Consider the following 11,987-nt stretch of genomic DNA (forward strand, 5'->3'; position numbering starts at 1 on the left):
AAACACTCCTGCAACCTGCTCCTCTGAATTCTCTTGGATAAACTGTGAACACATTCACACTTCTGTACCTATCACTGATTTTCCCTGTTTCACCCAAACACAAACTACTGGTCTCTCGTGTGCCTGAGCCTCAGAACCCACAGTACTTTTACTTCCAAAACTTTTCTGTACCCCAATAATTCCAACATATTTTCCCTCCAATTTCCAACTTCGTATGCCCCACTTTATTATAATGAAAACATCTCCGTTTTCGAATGTCGCTTCAACCTTCAGCACCTTCCTTTTTATTCTGAGAAAAAAACTTCCTGGGAACTTCCAGCTACTCCTCATCTTCCTTGACTATCTACCTTCCTTTCACCTTCCCACTTTTTATCCTTTCCATTTTGAAAGGGTGACAAAAAAAATTTTTAGCTCTATGAACTAACTCATTATCATCAGCTATCTCTGCTGCTTGTCTTAGAGAATCAACCCTCTTCCTCCACATGAGTACCGAAGGGATTGAATCTTTAAATTCTTCCAAAAGAATTACTTCCCTAAGAGCTGCATAGGTTGTCACTATCTTTAACGGCTGTATCCACCGGTCAAAATTATTTGGTTTTATTCTTTCAAACTCAATATAAGTTTGCCCAGACAAAAGCAAAATGCTGTGGATGCTGGAAATCGGAAACAGAAAGAGAAAATTCTGGAAAAACTCAGCAGGCCTAATAGCAACTGTGGAGAAAAAAACAAGTTAACGTTTTGAGTCCTTATGACTTATGGCTCTGAAGAAGAGTCATAAGGACTCAAAATGTTAACTCTTTTTTTTTCTCCACGATACTGTTAGACATGCTAAGTTTTTCCAGCATTTTCTATATAAGTTTGTCCAGGCTGTTTTCTCCTATTCCTAAATTTCTGCCTGTATACGTCAGGAACAACTCAAATGCATTCAAAATAGCCTTTTTCACCACATCGTAATTCACCGACATTTCTTCTGACAGCGAAGCATATCCCTCATATGCTCTACCCACCATCTTAGACTGTAATAGTAACGCCCAGTTTTCCTGTGGCCCTTTCATCTGTTTAGCCTCAAATTAAATAAAGAATGTTTCAATATCTCTTTCCTCAAGCTTTGGGAGAGCTTATACAAATTTAAACATCTCCCCAATGAGTTCAACTCTGGAGATAAACCCTCCCTCACATACTGGCATCTCCTTTTTAACTGCCAATGTTTTCAGTTGGAATTCTCTCTCTCTTTTTCTGTCGTCCTCCTCTATCTTCACAATTTATAACTCTCTTTCATGTTTTCTTTCTCTCTCCTGCGTTTCTGCCTGTTCCCTTTGGAATGCCCATTCTCTTTCCTTTTCTAATTCAAGCTTTTTCAGTTCCTTTGCTTGTCCAAGTTCAAGCATCTTCATTTGTAATTGAAGTCTCAATACCTTCAGCTGTGACTCACTAGTGTCAGCTTTCACTTCCAACTGTAGATTCTGTATTACACTTTTAATTATATCCGATTTCCTAGCCATCGCAGGTAACCCCAGTTTTAACTTATCCTCAACTCTGTTAACTTACTCTTGGTTATTTGTTGCAACCCAATCAGAGTTATGTCGTCTACTCCCAGACAAATCTTAGCAATTGCCAAATCCACCTTGCAGTCTCACCACTTCCAAAAATCCTCACCAACTCCTGAATTCAAAGTGCTTCTCTAACACATAACCTTAAGATTCACCAATTCCAAACCAATCAATGAATTATAAATATTATCCTGCCAAGAGCCTCCAATTGTAATGACACAGCAATTTGTAAAGTCTGAGTTATTTAAAATCCCAAAGGGAAACTTTAAACAACTGTCATAACCTATATTTTCAATTGGTATTTTTGAGTTGCAGCTCTAAATTTAGGAAGAAGACCACCAGTTCTCAAGAGGTTTTTATATCAAACTAAATGAAATGTTTATTCATTTACAACAAATTAAACACACACGTGGCTACAAATAACTACTGTCATGACTTTTTAACAAATTCCCAAATTAATCTCCACTGAGGCAACAATAACCAATAAACGTAAAGGGACACCAGGGAAAGCTTTTTTCACATTACAAATTCAAAATGAGGTTCCTGTTAAATTGTTCCATTGCAGACAGCGGTAGGCTTACAGGCCTAGATCTTACGTGCCTCTGAGCTGCGCGCACACAACTCCTTTCTGTTATACCCAGCCTTCCCCTTTGAATGCAAATTTTCATTGTATCACCAGGCCCTTTGAACCCCTTTCATAGTACCAATTTTATTAGTAATATAAACATTACTTGGTGTCTCCTAGCTAGGTAAAAACAAAAAAACTGCGGGTGCTGGAAATCCAAAACAAAAACAGAATTACCTGGAAAAACTCAGCGGGTCTGGCAGCATCGGCGGAGAAGAAAAGAGTTGACGTTTCGAGTCCTCATGACCCTTCGACAGAACAGTTCTGTCGAAGGGTCATGAGGACTCGAAACGTCAACTCTTTTCTTCTCCGCCGATGCTGCCAGACCCGCTGAGTTTTTCCAGGTAATTCTGTTTTTCTCCTAGCTAGGTGCAAGGTTTCACTCCTAGTCTTTGAATGGTTTATTCAACAAAATGCAAATGCACCCTTTACCTTACTGTTTACACCTCAAAACTACTATACATCAAAGCACCCAGACCAGCTTGTTTTAATCCAATTAACACACACGTGGGCTAAACCTCTATTTTTTTAAAAAATCCAATAACATTATATACAATATCTCTCCATGACTTTGGAAAAAGGGGGAGTCCAACTTCTGGTCATTAGCATGATCCTTGAACCACTGAGGTATGATAACAAACAGATCTTTGAGCTGATGTACATTGTCTGGGACCAGCTTTTCTCTCTTCTGAGAAGGGATGCCTGTGTAGCCCTAGATGTCCTCCAGATGGCAGAAGATGCCGAGACTACCACTGTCGTTAGACAGCAGTCCAGCATGTCCTGAATTCTCAAACACTAAAATGTATTCTCTTCTTTTTTTGCGGAGCGGGTTTGTCCATCATCATTCCAGATTCTGGAAAGCCCCCAATGGTTACACTGACCCACTGCACACGAGATGACCGTAGCACCTCCGGTGGAAGTGTTACCAGAAAACGATCAACTGATTGAGGAGCCTCTGTGTCCAACGATGATGGTACAGTTGGTAGACATACCAAACACTGCACACATGGCAACTTCTAGCCAGCATGCCAAGACCACAAGGCATGGAACTTTGTAGCAGTCTCACACCATCAACAGCAAAAAACAGAAGTGAGCATGCTTCTCAATCATCTTGCCACAGGAACAGCCTTCCTCCACCTCAGAGCTCCCTGACGGCCCAAATGGAAAAAGAAAAGGCACCAAATACCATTTTCGACCGCCCACAAAAAATGATCGAGTAACAACAGCCATGCATCACCAAATCAACCAGATCAACCAGGCATGGCTTAACATCAAGAAATGGAACAAATGGATGAAGCAATACCCAAATGCTTGTCTAACTTGCAAGCCAACAACAAGAACCAGAACTACTAGATCCTACCACTCTCCCAACAAAATGGTGAATGAGGTATGGAAGGGTTATAAGGCCTCCACACCACCTGAACCTCTAACTTCAAGGACTTGAAGGTGGGAGATGGGGTAGTGAGAATGTTGTGTTAATGCTATAAAAGCAGTAATGTTGAAATAGCCTTAAGGATGTAACAATAAATGCATAAGATGAAGTAAGCTAAATTCACTCCATATCCATGGGGTAAGTGTAGTTTTAGGGTCTGGTGCATACAGGGTTAATGTGGGACTGGGCATAGTACCACCCACACATGACCCTGAGCCAAGGTCGGCCTAGAGATGGACAGATGTGTAAAGACCTAGTATGAAGTCAGCTTCATACCTGTACCCTCTACTGTACATATGTATATAGTTAATGAGTTGTTAATAAACACTTGCTACTAATATCCTCAAGACTACAAAGCCTACTTCTTCAACAACAAAAATAGAATACTGGGAAACCTCAGCAGGTCTAACAGCATCTGTGGACAGAAAAAAAAGTTAACATTTTGAGTCCATATGACTCTTCTTCAGAGCTAAAGAGAAGTAAAATGTGATGAACCCCGGACAGCATGCTTCTACCTCCACTCCAAAACTCACGAACAGGACTGTCCCGGTAAGCTGATGGTGTCAGCCTATTCCTGCCCCATGGAACTAATTTCTTCCTATCTTGACTCTATTCTCTCTCCCTTGTCCAGTCTCTTCCCACCTACATCTGCGATTCCTCTGATACACTACGTCATATCAACAATTTCCAGTTCCCTGGCCCTAACCACCACCTCTTCACCATGAAGTCCAATCCCTCTATACCTCCATCCCCCACCAGGATGGTCTGAGGGCTCTCCGCTTCTTCCTTGAACAGAGGAATCCCCATCCACCACCACTCTCTTCTGTCTGGTTGAACGTGTTCTCTCACTGAATGATTTCTCCTTAAACTTGTCTCACTTCCTCCAAATAAAAGGTGTGGCTGTGGGTACCTGCACTGGCCCCAGTTATGCCTGTCTCTTTATGCGGTATGTGGAACATTCCTTGTTCCTGTCCTACCCGGGCCTCCCTCCCACAAATCTTTTTTGGTACGTCAATGACTGTTTCGGTGCCGCTTCATGCTCTCGTCAGGACCTGGAAAAATTTATCCATTTTGCTTCCAATTTCCACCCTTCTGTCACCTTCACATGGCTCATCTCTGACACTTCCCTTCCCTTCCTTAATCTCTCTGTCTCAATTTCTGGTAATAGACTTTCCACTAATATTCACTACAAGCCCACTGACTCCCACAGCTACCTCGACTATAGCTCCTCACACCCTGCTTCCTGTAAGGACTGCATCCCATTCTCTCAGTTCCTTTGCCTCCGTAGCATCTGTTCTGATGATGCCACTTTTCAAAATGGCACTTGTGACTTGTTCTTCCTCCTTTCTTAATTGAGGTTGACCACTGTGGTTGACCAGGTCCTCAACTGTGTCCGACCCATCTCCTGTGCCTCTGCTCTCTCACATTCCTCACCCTCCCAAAACAAATATTAGGGTCCTCCTGGTCCTCATTTTTCACCCCACTAGCCTCTGCATTCAAAGGATCATCCTCCACCACTTCTGCTAACTCCAGCATGATGCCACCACCAAACGCATCTTCCCTTCATCCCCCTGTCGGCATTCTGTAGGGACCTTTCCCTCCAGGGCATCCTGGTCCACTCCTCCATTACCCCCAACACCTCATCCCCTTCCCACGGCACCTTCCTATGCAATCGCAGAAGGTGCAACAGCTGCCCCTTTACCTCCTCCCTCCTCACCGTCCAAGGGCCAAAACACTCCTTGCACCTCCTTCAATTTGGCCTGCTGCATTCGCTGCTCCCAATGCGGTTTTCTCTACATTGGGGAGACCAAACGCAGACTGGGTGACCGCTTTGCAGAACACCTTCGGTCTATCTGCAAGCATGACCCAGACCTTCCTGTCGTTTGCCATTTCAACACCCCATCCTGCTCTCATGCCCACATGTCCGTCCTTGGCCTGCTGCAATGTTCCAGTGAAGCTCAACGCAAACTGGAGGAACAGCACCTCATCTTCCGATTAGGCACTTTACAGCCTTCCAGACTTAACACTGAGTTCAACAACTTCAGACCATCAACTCTCTTCTCCATCCTTACCCCTTTTTTTATCCCCTTTTTCCAATATTCATCTTTTTAAATTTTTTTTTCACTTTTCAATTTTTATTTGCAATCCACACATTTTTATTTATTGTTTTATCCCCATCTTTTTCCCACCACTGTTCCCACAAGGGCCATCTGTCACTTGTTCATGTTGTTCTTTCAGGGTGCTTACCCTTGTCCTGCTATTGTCACATTCTGCCTTCTGATCTTAATGCCACCATCAGCACCTCCTTTAGCCAGTACCACTATCATTAACACCCCTTTGCCCTTTTGTCCATGACATCTCTGTCAATCTCTCCTTTGCCTCCACCTATCACTGGCCTTCTATCCAGCTTCACTCCTCCTTACACAGTAATATTTCATCACATTTTATTTCTCGTTATCTCTGAAGAAGAGTCATACGGACTCAAAACATTAACTCTTTTCCTTCTCTCCACGGATGCTGTTAGACTTGCTGAGTTTCTCCAGCATTTTCTGTTTTTGTTTCAGATTTCCAGCATCCACAGTATTTTGCTTTTACCTTAAAGCCTACTTTATGGTGTTCGAAGCAGGATTCTTCAACCTGTAGCATAAAGAAAAAAAAGCTGACTTATTTATTTTCTGAAATGCCATATTTTGAGGGAAAATCATAATCTTTGTTATACTGAACTTTGCAGAATGGAGAAATGTTTCAATTAGCTTTATAGTTCTTGACTTGGTTACAGACACGGAAGGGAGGCAAAATTGAACTCCTTTATTTTCATGCTGTCTGTCCATAAGCAGAGGTGTATTTAATTTTTGAAATAGGCTGTGGCATGTTTCCCTAAACCCTCTGCTTGTGAAGTCAATTTTTAAAGTAACTCGCAGCAAATTCTTTTCAGGGTTAAATCAAAAACATGATTTATTCACACATTCAAATCTGGGAAACGGTCGCAACTTCAAACACACACACACACAAGCCCACAATAAGAAGATAGGAAATAGGCATATTTACAACTATGAATAACTTATAAAGCACCAAAGATGTGGATATCAGTTCACATGATTGCCAGAGTCAAAAAAAAATCAGAGCCCAGTGGGGGTTCCTTCATGAAAGAGCTACAGTTCAGCTAGCTAAAGCAGGATTTTACAGAATTCCTTTAAAGTCAGTGATGAAGAAGTGAGATGAGGTTGGTATAGTTCATCTGCCTGGCAGGCAATGGCAGGAATCTTCCAGAAAAACATGCTTCAAGGAGGCTCAGATTTGATGCAGGCTGGTGATCTGCATGGAGTCCTGCTTTGATGCAGGCTGAAATTTAGTCAGATGACTAAGTTGCGAGTCTGGTACTGTAATAAAACTTACCGAAGGGCTGAAGCTTATGTCATGTTAGTCAGTTGTAGGCTAACGAGCAATTTCTATGCCTCTCGTCAAAATCCATTGTTTACATCAGGAGATAGTTGAAGGCATTTAGCACCTCTGCAGATATAATGAGTTTTGGTGCCTTCCCCTTTTTTATAGGGCCAGGCTGGGGAGACGGATCGTTGGTCCCTGGTTCGTTGATTGTATTGTGTCCTCACAATAAGAGGTATGAGATTCCACAAGAGTGAGGGTTGTGCTTTTGTCCTGTAGCTACTATTAGAAATTTTGAGGCACTGTTGGTGATTTGAGTCATGAGCTGTAATAGCTATCTTGGTTCAGCAAGGTCCACTTTTTAAAGAAGCAAAAAGGTAAGTTTTGATTTAAATAGTTTAAGATCTCTTTCATGCCTGAGGAACACGACAGCTGCTTTGAATGAAGAAAATGTGATGTTGAACATATTCCTCTTTTCTGAATAATATTGCGTAAGGGATGCACAAAAATAAATCTGTTCCGATTGATATTAATAAAAACGATATACCCCTTCAATATACCATGAAACTATGTCTAGTAATCTTTTAAATTCTGTTGTGAGCTATACTCGCAGCCCTTGAAATTGCAGTACTTTATCTCTAATTCAAAAGCTCTGAAATTCTTGGTATCTCTGGGGTAGAAACTCATTTTGTCCTAAATATCAGTACTTTGGACAAATTACAGAATATGATATTTGTTAAATGTGTCTATTCTTAGTGTTTGCTTAATGGCTGTAGCTGTCATGATCTGGAATTTTGGGGTTTGATGCTTCCAATCCTTAAAGCTGATGGGTGGGGAAACTGAAATCATGGTTGGCTCGGGGTCAAATTGCAGACACATGCCCCATGAGAAGGGTGATATCAGGCAAGACATCAGAATGAAAAGTTGTAATGCTGCTCAATCAACTTTCATTTTAATAGACAATTTGTATTTATTTTGGCACTGGATACAGTCGGATTCAACCCAGGATGAAATGGACACCAGCTATAATAAGAGAAGCTTGGAAGAAAAAACGCTGAGTATGCTGACTGAAGATATGCTCTCCTCAGCTACTGTCAGGAAATTACTGTTTACCGTAGGTCTGCTCATAAGACCAGACATGCATTATAAGAATGGTGGGCATTTAAAATGCAGGCAACAAAATACCCAAGGCACATTGCAATCGTATTTCACGTTTCATGGGGACCTCATGGGACAGGATTTCGGGTCATTGGGCAGGCCCGGGAGCAGCCAAAAGACGGTCCATCGGGCACCATTGGCACCCGACTGCGATTTCATGCTGGCTGGCCAATTAATGGCTAGCCAGTGTGAAAGGCTTGCCGAGAAGGTCGGCGCTGCCAGGATGGAGGCAGGAAGAGTGCGAGCGCCAGAGTCGCGCATATGCGGGTGAGTGTGCACCAAAAGCTCCCTGAAGGCAAGGAGCTGCCTCAGAGCTGGAGAATTTTAAAATCAAGAATAAAGATTTTGAAAATGTGAAAAACGTCCCCACATAGGACTCACTTACATGAACAAAGACACAGTACAAATTCTGTCAAAACATTTTTTTTAATGAATGTTGGAAACCTCATCCCGCATGTGGATGAGGTTTCCTCAAAAATGCAAAGGCAGCTTTCAGCTTTTATTTATTTGATTAATGGTCTAAATATGCCTCTTAATTGTTGGCAGGCGCGCTGCGATCAGTGGTGTGCCCGCCGACTGAAATATCGCGCAAATGTGATGACGTTGGAATGCTTGCCCGATGTCATTGCGCGTTATTTTATGCCCAATCGGGTTGGGCACGTGCCCGCCTGTGGCAAATAAAACTCTAGCCATGGAATCTGAGCAATTCACTTAGCATATAGGTGGTATAAAGTGGCTCCTGTGCATTGAGTAAAATTGGGCTGTTTATGCAGTTTGAGTGTATTTATGAGCATGTTTATGCTTGTGCTCTCTCTCCCCCTCTCTCTCTCCCCCCCTCTCTCTCCCCCCCTCTCTCTCCCCCCCTCTCTCTCCCCCCATCTCTCTCCCCCCCACCCTCTCCCCCTCTCTCTCCCCCCTCTCTCTCTCTTTCCCCCTCTCCCCCTCTCTCTCTCTCCCCCTCTCTCTCTCTCCCCCTCTCTCTCTCTCCCCCTCTCTCTCTCTCTCCCCCTCTCTCTCTCTCCCCCTCTCTCTCTCTCTCCCCCTCTCTCTCTCTCCCCTCCCTCTCTCCCCCTCTTGTGGCATGACTTTAAATGGAATTTTTCAGAAGAGATCATAGTGAATCAAACTGGTTAAGTCTCTCATCGGGACTTGGAAAAATTTATTAATTTTGCTTCAAATCTCCACCCCTTCATCATTTTCACGTGGTCCATCTCTGACACTTCCCTTCCCTTCCTTGACCTCTCTGTCTCAATCTCTGGTGATAGACTGTCCACCAATATCCATTACAAACCCACCGACAAGTGCCCTACCATCCATTCTTAATTAGCACATTCGTTTAGATAATATCACCAACTTTAGCACCTATGTGATCTTTTGTCCTGTTGTTTGTGACATCTTTTGATGATCTGCTTCTATCACTGCTTTTGCCTACAACCACACCACCCCCCTCCACTTCTCTCTCTTCGCCGCCACCACCACCCCCCCTGCCCACACACACACCTTAAACCAGCTTATATTTCAACTCTTTCTTGGACTCGAACTCAAGTTCTGTCGAAGGGTCATGAGGACTCGAAACGTCAACTCTTTTCTTCTCCGCCGATGCTGCCAGACCTGCTGAGTTTTTCCAGGTAATTCTGTTTTTGTTTTGATTAACATAAGTGCCCTATTTATATGGCCACCCCATTTTTAATCACAGTTAAAACAAAATAATTTTCTTGGATCACAGCCTTGAAAAGTTCATCTCTTTTGTTATACAGATCATCCAGAAGACAAAACTTGACTCCACTTTCAACACCAGAGTTTACCACAGAGATAATTTCAACACCAGAGTTTACCACAGAGATAATGGTGATGGTCTTTGGGGTGGCAGCATGAGAATGAGCATAATTCTAGTTGTTAGGACTCCATGGTTTTAAGAAACATCTTTGCAAAGCCTCCTGTCAGAAATAGAGGGGGAAGCCAGGAAGGGAATATAGAACCAGCTGAGATGCACATGTAAATGTGAAGCATGGGTGAAAATTGGAAGCTTAGTTCACTTTTAAATTCCCAGATCAGAGCGAAGGCAGGAAGTGCCACCAATGCAGTCATTTATGTAACAAAGGTAAGAGGCTTGGATGGGGTCCGAGTAGCACAGGACTTGAATATTTCACATCCCTAGAAAAAAAAACACCCTATACGTATGAGACCCATGGAGGTCCCTATATTGACATCTCTTACCTGGAAGAGTTAAGAAGTTTTTCAGATGAGAACAAGCTCAGACATACCCAGGAGGTTAGTATTGAATATAGAGCGGTTGGACTGCTGCTCAAGGAAAGAGTGGTGGACCTATGATGTGTACATATTAGTTGTTGCATTTGACTATCAGTCACTTATCTTAAGAAAAAAATTCATTGGATGAGAAGCGCTTTGGAATTTCCCAAGGACTGATAAACCACCATAAGTCCTTTCTTTACTTCCTTTGCATATTTCCATTCCAAGGGTTTGACCATGGGACAAATTTTGAAATTAGTTGAAGCTTTTGATCAAATATGACTCGAGGCTGCTGTTCTGCAGAAAGAAGTGACTCATAGCAAGACTAGTTAGCACAATTTAGTGCATTCATTGTATTGTTGCACACACCAGAAGGATTGAATTTATTACCACTGTCATGGAAGTTAAAACAACAATTATTAGGATCAGATTTTCAATAGAAATTGAACATTTTGGGAACAGGTAGAAGAGGTGACGTTGGAATTTTTTCTTAGATAAACAGTGGAGCATGGTTGCAATGACCCACTATGACAATGAAAAACAGGATCTTTTTTGAGATTACAATCGTCCCACCATGCTTCCCCACCGCTCAAGCAAAGCTACTGCAAAACTTGGAGAAGCCTTTGTGATTCTACATCGGTGCCCCATTATAGGTTATATTGGTTTTAAGTGTAATTTTTGCTCTTGAGGCTTGAATTGGGGCTGCTCCATTGATCCATGGCCTTGCATCACTGAATTATTGGATGTTTCCCTTTTACTTATAACCTAAATTTGGAAGATATCTATAAAAGAGTTTGTATGAGTGAAATTAATTCCTAAATCAATTCCTAACAGCAGATAATTCAAGATAGTCAGATTTCCACAAATTTTCCAAGCATCCTGCTTAGTTGCTGGCCTTCCACAGGGAGGTGGTGGCTTAGTGGTGTTGTCACTGGACTAGTAATACAGAGACTAGTAATGGTCTCAAGACCTGGATTTGAATTCCACCATGGCAGATGGTGGAATTTGAATTCAATAAAAATCAATCTGGAATCGAAAGTCTAATGATATCACAAAAATCCATCTGGTTCACTAATGTCCATTAGGGAAGGAAATCTGTCGTCCTTACCTAGTCTGGCCTACGTGTGACTCCAGCCTACAGCAATGTGGTTGATTCTTAACTGCCCTCTGAACAAAGGAAATTAGGCAACACCCACATCCCATGAACTAATTATAAAAGTAATACCAGTAGGAAAAAAAACGACATAGACAGAAACCAGCGTGGAAATGTTCAACAGAATGTCTTGCGGGCTGCACTCGGAACCCTGATGGGCCATGTGCAGCCCATGGGCCGCAGGTAGACAAGGGCAGCAGAGACATGGGAACACCACCACCTCCCTCCAAGCTTCCCTCCAAGCCACTCACCATCCTGACTTGTAATTATATCGCTGTTCCTTCACTGTCACTGGGTCAAAACCCTGGAACTCACTCTAGCAGCACTATGGATGCACCTGCACCACATGGAATGCAGCAGTTCAAGGTGGCAGCTCACCACTACCTCAAGGGCAAATCAGAATGAAAATCAGATGCTAACCTGTTGAAGGTACAA

The 11,987-nt window shown here is 42.6% G+C and overlaps 1 protein-coding gene across 1 annotated transcript in view; it reads left to right on the forward strand.

The window, feature by feature from the left end:
* Positions 1-11,987, forward strand: part of LOC121281899 (ecto-NOX disulfide-thiol exchanger 2-like) — a 339,103-nt gene that overhangs the window by 91,665 nt on the left and 235,451 nt on the right. The window lies entirely within an intron of this gene.

This window comes from Carcharodon carcharias, chromosome 9 (assembly GCF_017639515.1).
Source record: "Carcharodon carcharias isolate sCarCar2 chromosome 9, sCarCar2.pri, whole genome shotgun sequence".
Lineage (NCBI taxonomy): Eukaryota > Metazoa > Chordata > Chondrichthyes > Lamniformes > Lamnidae > Carcharodon > Carcharodon carcharias.